Source organism: Hyperolius riggenbachi, chromosome 5 (genome assembly GCF_040937935.1).
Source record: "Hyperolius riggenbachi isolate aHypRig1 chromosome 5, aHypRig1.pri, whole genome shotgun sequence".
In the NCBI taxonomy this organism is placed as follows: Eukaryota; Metazoa; Chordata; class Amphibia; order Anura; family Hyperoliidae; genus Hyperolius; species Hyperolius riggenbachi.
The window spans coordinates 5,525,638-5,538,370 of NC_090650.1; positions in this window are offsets into that span (position 1 = coordinate 5,525,638).

A 12,733-nucleotide genomic window follows, 5' to 3' on the forward strand; every position below is an offset into this window, starting at 1 on the left:
TCACTTGCCACAGACGCCCTCTGCACCTGCTGTGGCCACAGTGCAAATGTAACTATCCTAGTGATGAGAATAAGTGTGAAAGCATCCTAGAGACAAGTCCTCCATAATTACCCTGAGAGCGGCACTTGCCACAGACGCACGCTGCACCTGCTGTGGCCACAGTGCAAATGTAACTATCCTAGTGATGAGAATAAGTGTGAAAGCATCCTAGAGACAAGTCCTACATAATTACCCTGAGAGCGGCACTTGCCACAGACGCACGCTGCAGCTGCTGTGGCCACAGTGCAAATGTAACTATCCTAGTGATGAGAATAAGTGTGAAAGCATCCTAGAGACAAGTCCTACATAATTACCCTGAGAGCGGCACTTGCCACAGACGCACGCTGCAGCTGCTGTGGCCACAGTGCAAATGTAACTATCCTAGTGATGAGAATAAGTGTGAAAGCATCCTAGAGACAAGTCCTACATAATTACCCTGAGAGCGGCACTTGCCACAGACGCACGCTGCAGCTGCTGTGGCCACAGTGCAAATGTAACTATCCTAGTGATGAGAATAAGTGTGAAAGCATCCTAGAGACAAGTCCTACATAATTACCCTGAGAGCGGCACTTGCCACAGACGCACGCTGCAGCTGCTGTGGCCACAGTGCAAATGTAACTATCCTAGTGATGAGAATAAGTGTGAAAGCATCCTAGAGACAAGTCCTACATAATTACCCTGAGAGCGGCACTTGCCACAGACGCACGCTGCAGCTGCTGTGGCCACAGTGCAAATGTAACTATCCTAGTGATGAGAATAAGTGTGAAAGCATCCTAGAGACAAGTCCTACATAATTACCCTGAGAGCGGCACTTGCCACAGACGCCCTCTGCACCTGCTGTGGCCACAGTGCAAATGTAACTATCCTAGTGATGAGAATAAGTGTGAAAGCATCCTAGAGACAAGTCCTACATAATTACCCTGAGAGAGGCACTTGCCACAGACGCACGCTGCACATGCTGTGGCCGCAGTGCAAATGTAACTATCCTAGTGATGAGAATAAGTGTGAAAGCATCCTAGAGACAAGTCCTACATAATTACCCTGAGAGCGGCACTTGCCACAGACGCACGCTGCAGCTGCTGTGGCCACAGTGCAAATGTAACTATCCTAGTGATGAGAATAAGTGTGAAAGCATCCTAGAGACAAGTCCTACATAATTACCCTGAGAGCGGCACTTGCCACAGACGCACGCTGCAGCTGCTGTGGCCACAGTGCAAATGTAACTATCCTAGTGATGAGAATAAGTGTGAAAGCATCCTAGAGACAAGCCCTACATAATTACCCTGAGAGCGGCACTTGCCACAGACGCCCTCTGCACCTGCTGTGGCCACAGTGCAAATGTAACTATCCTAGTGATGAGAATAAGTGTGAAAGCATCCTAGAGACAAGTCCTCCATAATTACCCTGAGAGCGGCACTTGCCACAGACGCACGCTGCACCTGCTTTGGCCACAGTGCAAACGTAACTATCCTAGTGATGAGAATAAGTGTGAAAGCATCCTAGAGACAAGTCCTACATAATTACCCTGAGAGCGGCACTTGCCACAGACGCACGCTGCAGCTGCTGTGGCCACAGTGCAAATGTAACTATCCTAGTGATGAGAATAAGTGTGAAAGCATCCTAGAGACAAGTCCTACATAATTACCCTGAGAGCGGCACTTGCCACAGACGCACGCTGCAGCTGCTGTGGCCACAGTGCAAATGTAACTATCCTAGTGATGAGAATAAGTGTGAAAGCATCCTAGAGACAAGTCCTACATAATTACCCTGAGAGCGGCACTCGCCACAGACGCACGCTGCACCTGCTGTGGCCACAGTGCAAATGTAACTATCCTAGTGATGAGAATAAGTGTGAAAGCATCCGTGAGACAAGCCCTACATAATTACCCTGAGAGCGGCACTTGCCACAGACGCACGCTGCAGCTGCTGTGGCCACAGTGCAAATGTAACTATCCTAGTGATGAGAATAAGTGTGAAAGCATCCTAGAGACAAGTCCTACATAATTACCCTGAGAGCGGCACTTGCCACAGACGCACGCTGCAGCTGCTGTGGCCACAGTGCAAATGTAACTATCCTAGTGATGAGAATAAGTGTGAAAGCATCCTAGAGACAAGTCCTACATAATTACCCTGAGAGCGGCACTTGCCACAGACGCACGCTGCAGCTGCTGTGGCCACAGTGCAAATGTAACTATCCTAGTGATGAGAATAAGTGTGTGAAAGCATCCTAGAGACAAGTCCTACATAATTACCCTGAGAGAGGCACTTGCCACAGACGCACGCTGCAGCTGCTGTGGCCACAGTGCAAATGTAACTATCCTAGTGATGAGAATAAGTGTGAAAGCATCCTAGAGACAAGTCCTACATAATTACCCTGAGAGCGGCACTTGCCACAGACGCCCTCTGCACCTGCTGTGGCCACAGTGCAAATGTAACTATCCTAGTGATGAGAATAAGTGTGAAAGCATCCTAGAGACAAGTCCTACATAATTACCCTGAGAGAGGCACTTGCCACAGACGCACGCTGCACATGCTGTGGCCGCAGTGCAAATGTAACTATCCTAGTGATGAGAATAAGTGTGAAAGCATCCTAGAGACAAGTCCTACATAATTACCCTGAGAGCGGCACTTGCCACAGACGCACGCTGCAGCTGCTGTGGCCACAGTGCAAATGTAACTATCCTAGTGATGAGAATAAGTGTGAAAGCATCCTAGAGACAAGTCCTACATAATTACCCTGAGAGAGGCACTTGCCACAGACGCACGCTGCACATGCTGTGGCCGCAGTGCAAATGTAACTATCCTAGTAATGAGAATAAGTGTAAAAGCATCCTAGAGACAAGTCCTACATAATTACCCTGAGAGCGGCACTTGCCACAGACGCACGCTGCAGCTGCTGTGGCCACAGTGCAAATGTAACTATCCTAGTGATGAGAATAAGTGTGAAAGCATCCTAGAGACAAGTCCTACATAATTACCCTGAGAGCGGCACTTGCCACAGACGCACGCTGCAGCTGCTGTGGCCACAGTGCAAATGTAACTATCCTAGTGATGAGAATAAGTGTGAAAGCATCCTAGAGACAAGTCCTACATAATTACCCTGAGAGCGGCACTTGCCACAGACGCACGCTGCAGCTGCTGTGGCCACAGTGCAAATGTAACTATCCTAGTGATGAGAATAAGTGTGAAAGCATCCTAGAGACAAGTCCTACATAATTACCCTGAGAGCGGCACTTGCCACAGACGCCCTCTGCACCTGCTGTGGCCACAGTGCAAATGTAACTATCCTAGTGATGAGAATAAGTGTGAAAGCATCCTAGAGACAAGTCCTACATAATTACCCTGAGAGAGGCACTTGCCACAGACGCCCTCTGCACCTGCTGTGGCCACAGTGCAAATGTAACTATCCTAGTGATGAGAATAAGTGTGAAAGCATCCTAGAGACAAGTCCTACATAATTACCCTGAGAGCGGCACTTGCCACAGACGCACGCTGCAGCTGCTGTGGCCACAGTGCAAATGTAACTATCCTAGTGATGAGAATAAGTGTGAAAGCATCCTAGAGACAAGTCCTACATAATTACCCTGAGAGCGGCACTTGCCACAGACGCCCTCTGCACCTGCTGTGGCCGCAGTGCAAATGTAACTATCCTAGTGATGAGAATAAGTGTGAAAGCATCCTAGAGACAAGTCCTACATAATTACCCTGAGAGCGGCACTTGCCACAGACGCCCTCTGCACCTGCTGTGGCCGCAGTGCAAATGTAACTATCCTAGTGATGAGAATAAGTGTGAAAGCATCCTAGAGACAAGTCCTACATAATTACCCTGAGAGCGGCACTTGCCACAGACGCACGCTGCAGCTGCTGTGGCCACAGTGCAAATGTAACTATGAACTCCAATGATTTGAGAAAGGCACTCCACAGGCTTCAAACTTGCGTTTGTTTATTGAGCAAAAGACACACATGTAACTATCCTAGTGATGAGAATAAGTGTGAAAGCATCCTAGAGACAAGTTCTCCATAATTACCCTGAGAGAGGCACTTGCCACAGACGCACGCTGCACCTGCTGTGGCCACAGTGCAAATGTAACTATCCTAGTGATGAGAATAAGTGTGTGAAAGCATCCTAGAGACAAGTCCTACATAATTACCCTGAGAGCGGCACTTGCCACAGACGCACGCTGCACCTGCTGTGGCCACAGTGCAAATGTAACTATCCTAGTGATGAGAATAAGTGTGAAAGCATCCTAGAGACAAGTTCTCCATAATTACCCTGAGAGAGGCACTTGCCACAGACGCTCTCTGCACCTGCCTTGGCCACAGTGCAAATGTAACTATCCTAGTGATGAGAATAAGTGTGAAAGCATCCTAGAGACAAGTCCTCCATAATTACCCTGAGAGCGGCACTTGCCACAGACGCACGCTGCACCTGCTGTGGCCACAGTGCAAATGTAACTATCCTAGTGATGAGAATAAGTGTGAAAGCATCCTAGAGACAAGTCCTCCATAATTACCCTGAGAGCGGCACTTGCCACAGACGCACGCTGCACCTGCTGTGGCCGCAGTGCAAATGTAACTATCCTAGTGATGAGAATAAGTGTGAAAGCATCCTAGAGACAAGTCCTACATAATTACCCTGAGAGCGGCACTTGCCACAGACGCACGCTGCAGCTGCTGTGGCCACAGTGCAAATGTAACTATCCTAGTGATGAGAATAAGTGTGAAAGCATCCTAGAGACAAGTCCTACATAATTACCCTGAGAGCGGCACTTGCCACAGACGCACGCTGCAGCTGCTGTGGCCACAGTGCAAATGTAACTATCCTAGTGATGAGAATAAGTGTGAAAGCATCCTAGAGACAAGCCCTACATAATTACCCTGAGAGCGGCACTTGCCACAGACGCCCTCTGCACCTGCTGTGGCCACAGTGCAAATGTAACTATCCTAGTGATGAGAATAAGTGTGAAAGCATCCTAGAGACAAGTCCTCCATAATTACCCTGAGAGCGGCACTTGCCACAGACGCACGCTGCACCTGCTTTGGCCACAGTGCAAACGTAACTATCCTAGTGATGAGAATAAGTGTGAAAGCATCCTAGAGACAAGTCCTACATAATTACCCTGAGAGCGGCACTTGCCACAGACGCACGCTGCAGCTGCTGTGGCCACAGTGCAAATGTAACTATCCTAGTGATGAGAATAAGTGTGAAAGCATCCTAGAGACAAGTCCTACATAATTACCCTGAGAGCGGCACTTGCCACAGACGCACGCTGCAGCTGCTGTGGCCACAGTGCAAATGTAACTATCCTAGTGATGAGAATAAGTGTGAAAGCATCCTAGAGACAAGTCCTACATAATTACCCTGAGAGCGGCACTCGCCACAGACGCACGCTGCACCTGCTGTGGCCACAGTGCAAATGTAACTATCCTAGTGATGAGAATAAGTGTGAAAGCATCCTAGAGACAAGTTCTCCATAATTACCCTGAGAGAGGCACTTGCCACAGACGCTCTCTGCACCTGCCTTGGCCACAGTGCAAATGTAACTATCCTAGTGATGAGAATAAGTGTGAAAGCATCCTAGAGACAAGTCCTCCATAATTACCCTGAGAGCGGCACTTGCCACAGACGCACGCTGCACCTGCTGTGGCCACAGTGCAAATGTAACTATCCTAGTGATGAGAATAAGTGTGAAAGCATCCTAGAGACAAGTCCTCCATAATTACCCTGAGAGCGGCACTTGCCACAGACGCACGCTGCACCTGCTGTGGCCACAGTGCAAATGTAACTATCCTAGTGATGAGAATAAGTGTGAAAGCATCCTAGAGACAAGTTCTCCATAATTACCCTGAGAGAGGCACTTGCCACAGACGCTCTCTGCACCTGCCTTGGCCACAGTGCAAATGTAACTATCCTAGTGATGAGAATAAGTGTGAAAGCATCCTAGAGACAAGTCCTCCATAATTACCCTGAGAGCGGCACTTGCCACAGACGCACGCTGCACCTGCTGTGGCCACAGTGCAAATGTAACTATCCTAGTGATGAGAATAAGTGTGAAAGCATCCTAGAGACAAGTCCTCCATAATTACCCTGAGAGCGGCACTTGCCACAGACGCACGCTGCACCTGCTGTGGCCACAGTGCAAATGTAACTATCCTAGTGATGAGAATAAGTGTGAAAGCATCCTAGAGACAAGTCCTACATAATTACCCTGAGAGAGGCACTTGCCACAGACGCACGCTGCACATGCTGTGGCCGCAGTGCAAATGTAACTATCCTAGTGATGAGAATAAGTGTAAAAGCATCCTAGAGACAAGTCCTACATAATTACCCTGAGAGCGGCACTTGCCACAGACGCACGCTGCAGCTGCTGTGGCCACAGTGCAAATGTAACTATCCTAGTGATGAGAATAAGTGTGAAAGCATCCTAGAGACAAGTCCTACATAATTACCCTGAGAGCGGCACTTGCCACAGACGCACGCTGCAGCTGCTGTGGCCACAGTGCAAATGTAACTATCCTAGTGATGAGAATAAGTGTGAAAGCATCCTAGAGACAAGTCCTACATAATTACCCTGAGAGCGGCACTTGCCACAGACGCACGCTGCAGCTGCTGTGGCCACAGTGCAAATGTAACTATCCTAGTGATGAGAATAAGTGTGAAAGCATCCTAGAGACAAGTCCTACATAATTACCCTGAGAGCGGCACTTGCCACAGACGCCCTCTGCACCTGCTGTGGCCACAGTGCAAATGTAACTATCCTAGTGATGAGAATAAGTGTGAAAGCATCCTAGAGACAAGTCCTACATAATTACCCTGAGAGAGGCACTTGCCACAGACGCCCTCTGCACCTGCTGTGGCCACAGTGCAAATGTAACTATCCTAGTGATGAGAATAAGTGTGAAAGCATCCTAGAGACAAGTCCTACATAATTACCCTGAGAGCGGCACTTGCCACAGACGCACGCTGCAGCTGCTGTGGCCACAGTGCAAATGTAACTATCCTAGTGATGAGAATAAGTGTGAAAGCATCCTAGAGACAAGTCCTACATAATTACCCTGAGAGCGGCACTTGCCACAGACGCCCTCTGCACCTGCTGTGGCCGCAGTGCAAATGTAACTATCCTAGTGATGAGAATAAGTGTGAAAGCATCCTAGAGACAAGTCCTACATAATTACCCTGAGAGCGGCACTTGCCACAGACGCCCTCTGCACCTGCTGTGGCCGCAGTGCAAATGTAACTATCCTAGTGATGAGAATAAGTGTGAAAGCATCCTAGAGACAAGTCCTACATAATTACCCTGAGAGCGGCACTTGCCACAGACGCACGCTGCAGCTGCTGTGGCCACAGTGCAAATGTAACTATGAACTCCAATGATTTGAGAAAGGCACTCCACAGGCTTCAAACTTGCGTTTGTTTATTGAGCAAAAGACACACATGTAACTATCCTAGTGATGAGAATAAGTGTGAAAGCATCCTAGAGACAAGTTCTCCATAATTACCCTGAGAGAGGCACTTGCCACAGACGCACGCTGCACCTGCTGTGGCCACAGTGCAAATGTAACTATCCTAGTGATGAGAATAAGTGTGTGAAAGCATCCTAGAGACAAGTCCTACATAATTACCCTGAGAGCGGCACTTGCCACAGACGCACGCTGCACCTGCTGTGGCCACAGTGCAAATGTAACTATCCTAGTGATGAGAATAAGTGTGAAAGCATCCTAGAGACAAGTTCTCCATAATTACCCTGAGAGAGGCACTTGCCACAGACGCTCTCTGCACCTGCCTTGGCCACAGTGCAAATGTAACTATCCTAGTGATGAGAATAAGTGTGAAAGCATCCTAGAGACAAGTCCTCCATAATTACCCTGAGAGCGGCACTTGCCACAGACGCACGCTGCACCTGCTGTGGCCACAGTGCAAATGTAACTATCCTAGTGATGAGAATAAGTGTGAAAGCATCCTAGAGACAAGTCCTCCATAATTACCCTGAGAGCGGCACTTGCCACAGACGCACGCTGCACCTGCTGTGGCCACAGTGCAAATGTAACTATCCTAGTGATGAGAATAAGTGTGAAAGCATCCTAGAGACAAGTCCTACATAATTACCCTGAGAGCGGCACTTGCCACAGACGCACGCTGCAGCTGCTGTGGCCACAGTGCAAATGTAACTATGAACTCCAATGATTTGAGAAAGGCACTCCACAGGCTTCAAACTTGCGTTTGTTTATTGAGCAAAAGACACACATGTAACTATCCTAGTGATGAGAATAAGTGTGAAAGCATCCTAGAGACAAGTTCTCCATAATTACCCTGAGAGAGGCACTTGCCACAGACGCACGCTGCACCTGCTGTGGCCACAGTGCAAATGTAACTATCCTAGTGATGAGAATAAGTGTGTGAAAGCATCCTAGAGACAAGTCCTACATAATTACCCTGAGAGCGGCACTTGCCACAGACGCACGCTGCACCTGCTGTGGCCACAGTGCAAATGTAACTATCCTAGTGATGAGAATAAGTGTGAAAGCATCCTAGAGACAAGTTCTCCATAATTACCCTGAGAGAGGCACTTGCCACAGACGCTCTCTGCACCTGCCTTGGCCACAGTGCAAATGTAACTATCCTAGTGATGAGAATAAGTGTGAAAGCATCCTAGAGACAAGTCCTCCATAATTACCCTGAGAGCGGCACTTGCCACAGACGCACGCTGCACCTGCTGTGGCCACAGTGCAAATGTAACTATCCTAGTGATGAGAATAAGTGTGAAAGCATCCTAGAGACAAGTCCTCCATAATTACCCTGAGAGCGGCACTTGCCACAGACGCACGCTGCACCTGCTGTGGCCACAGTGCAAATGTAACTATCCTAGTGATGAGAATAAGTGTGAAAGCATCCTAGAGACAAGTCCTACATAATTACCCTGAGAGCGGCACTTGCCACAGACGCACGCTGCACATGCTGTGGCCACAGCGCAAATGTAACTATCCTAGTGATGAGAATAAGTGTGAAAGCATCCGTGAGACAAGCCCTACATAATTACCCTGAGAGCGGCACTTGCCACAGACGCCCTCTGCACCTGCTGTGGCCACAGTGCAAATGTAACTATCCTAGTGATGAGAATAAGTGTGAAAGCATCCTAGAGACAAGCCCTACATAATTACCCTGAGAGCGGCACTTGCCACAGACGCACGCTGCACATGCTGTGGCCACAGCGCAAATGTAACTATCCTAGTGATGAGAATAAGTGTGAAAGCATCCTAGAGACAAGTCCTACATAATTACCCTGAGAGCGGCACTTGCCACAGACGCTCTCTGCACCTGCCTTGGCCGCAGCGCTGTCACAATAGCAGCGTGACACAAGACATAGCGCAATGTGCCCAATAAATACACAAAGGGAAGCTTGTCAGAGGCCACAAAGCCTTCTCTGTTTCATCACCTCCCAGTCCTGCAGCCAATGTCCTCCCAAACGATTCCCATACACCTATCAACCACATGGCCAATCCTTCATTATAGTGATGACCTGTCATTGCAACCTGTCTGGTCCTGCAGCCAATGTCCTCCCAAACGTTCTACATACACCTATCAACCGCATGGCCAATCATTCATTATAGTGATGACCTGTCATTGCAACCTGTCTGGTCCTGCAGCCAATGTCCTCCTAAACGTTCTACATACACCTATCAACCGCATGGCCAATCCTTCATTATAGTGATGACCTGTCATTGCAACCTGTCTGGTCCTGCAGCCAATGTCCTCCCAAACGTTCTACATACACCTATCAACCGCATGGCCAATCATTCATTATAGTGATGACCTGTCATTGCAACCTGTCTGGTCCTGCAGCCAATGTCCTCCTAAACGTTCTACATACACCTATCAACCGCATGGCCAATCCTTCATTATAGTGATGACCTGTCATTGCAACCTGTCTGGTCCTGCAGCCAATGTCCTCCTAAACGTTCTACATACACCTATCAACCGCATGGCCAATCATGCATTATAGTGATGACCTGTCATTGCAACCTGTCTGGTCCTGCAGCCAATGTCCTCCTAAACGTTCTACATACACCTATCAACCGCATGGCCAATCCTTCATTATAGTGATGACCTGTCATTGCTGCCTGTCTGGTCCTGCAGCCAATGTCCTCCCAAACGTTCTACATACACCTATCAACCGCATGGCCAATCCTTCATTATAGTGATGACCTGTCATTGTTGCCACAACCTGTCTGGTCCTGCAGCGAATGTCCTCCCAAACGATTCCCATACACCTATCAACTACATGGCCAATCCTTCATTATAGTGATGACCTGTCATTGCAACCTGTCTGGTCCTGCAGCCAATGTCTTCCCAAACGATTCCCATACACCTATCAACCGCATGGCCAATCCTTCATTATAGTGATGACCTGTCATTGCAACCTGTCAGGTCCTGCTGCCGACGTCCTCCCAAAGGATTCCCATACACCTATCAACCGCATGGCCAATCCTTCATTATAGTGATGACCTGTCATTGCAACCTGTCTGGTCCTGCAGCCAATGTCCTCCCAAACGATTCCCATACACCTATCAACCGCATGGCCAATCATCCATTATAGTGATGACCTGTCATTGCAACCTGTCTGGTCCTGCAGCCAATGTCCTCCCAAACGTTGTACATACACCTATCAACTACATGGCCAATCCTTCATTATAGTGATGACCTGTCATTGCAACCTGTCTGGTCCTGCAGCCAATGTCTTCCCAAACGATTCCCATACACCTATCAACTACATGGCCAATCATTCATTATAGTGATGACCTGTCATTGTTGCCACAACCTGTCAGGTCCTGCTGCCGACGTCCTCCCAAAGGATTCCCATACACCTATCAACCGCATGGCCAATCCTTCATTATAGTGATGACCTGTCATTGCAACCTGTCAGGTCCTGCTGCCGACGTCCTCCCAAAGGATTCCCATACACCTATGAACCGCATGGCCAATCATTCATTATAGTGATGACCTGTCATTGCAACCTGTCAGGTCCTGCTGCCGACGTCCTCCCAAAGGATTCCCATACACCTATCAACCGCATGGCCAATCCTTCATTATAGTGATGACCTGTCATTGCAACCTGTCAGGTCCTGCTGCCGACGTCCTCCCAAAGGATTCCCATACACCTATCAACCACATGGCCAATCATTCATTATAGTGATGACCTGTCATTGCAACCTGTCTGGTCCTGCAGCCAATGTCCTCCCAAAGGATTCCCATACACCTATCAACCGCATGGCCAATCATTCATTATAGTGATGACCTGGGGTATACCGCGCCTATCCCACTCTGAGATCTGCATCGGGTAAGGAATCCGCAGGTTGCTTACATATTATTGTGCCGCCGGTGAGTCAGATGACGACTATCCCTGCTGCCGCTAAACTCCCCGGCAGCGTTAAATACTATTCCCCGTCCGAGGCGTAGCAACTGAGAGGGAGATGTAGTTTTGGGGTCTGGTGATTCCTGGATCCCCGTATTACTCTTACGCGGGGCACACAGCATAGCATTGCCGCTATGACAGCGCCCAGCTTCGGTGCTCAGAGCCGAAATTACCGGCTCTGGGTACCCGTAATGATTCTAATTGGGTTGCAGGTAGCGGTGTGCGGGGCGGGTTGTGGGCAGTGAAAGCATTAAACACCTGTGTCATTTGCTTCCCGAAATCTGTGGTGGCCGCTGGGACCAGAATACTTACCTGCTGACTTGTTTGCTGCTGCTCAGGAGTCAACACTGACAGAGGCTGAAATCACGAGGCTCTGTCTCAGGTCCGGTTCACATTCGGTTTTTTAGTGGATCCGGCTGTCTGGATCGCATACAAGACCTTCGGTTTCCGCTCTGCTGGCCACAACGGTCCGCAAAATTAGGGCCTGCAGCATTTTTTTGTCCGTTCGGCGGAACGGAAACGGAACTGTACAGCCGGATCCGCTGCTAAAGTCTAATGTGAACCAGGCTTTAATGACGGGGGGGGGGGGGGGGGGGGGTGTAGTTACGGAGTTAAATATTCACTTGCCCTGAAGTCCTTCCTCCAGGCAGGTGATCTCTCCACCTCCCTCTGAAAAAATGTTTTCTCCAAAATCGCCTGCAAGTCTCTGGCCACGCCCTCCTGCATCGCCACGGCCCACCCACAGCTTGGCAGCCGCTGCCTAATTGCCTACCGTGCTTGGGTTGGGCTGCAATGCAGATGGAGGACTCCGATGAATTTCGGCAGTTTTCAGAAGCATGGCCATGACTGCACTGCCGAGGGGGGCGGAGCGTCACCTTTGACCTGAAGACATCACAATATATCCCTGTGTTATCCCTCCCAATAGAAACCAGCAGCAAGTCTTCACTGTGAGCAGCAACGCCTGATTACTGCTGCTTGGTCAGCAAGTGGATTTCCTCAGCTTTCCCACCTCCCAGTCCGACACTGCCTCTAGTCTCCCGCAGTGACCTAGTTTTGTTTCTGGGGACTGGTAAGTAAAGTAGGTGGCCACCATGCCTGAGTGGCCCTCGCCGCACACGTCCTCGATCACGTTCCCATTGCCATCATGCGCAGTACGAGAAAATCTCACACTGCGCATGCGTGATCGAGGACGAATGCCGCCACCGACTGGCCTGTCGCTAGAAACGAAACTAGCTCGCTGCAGGGGACCTGACAATCGGTTTGTCCCGGGGTGGGCACAGGGT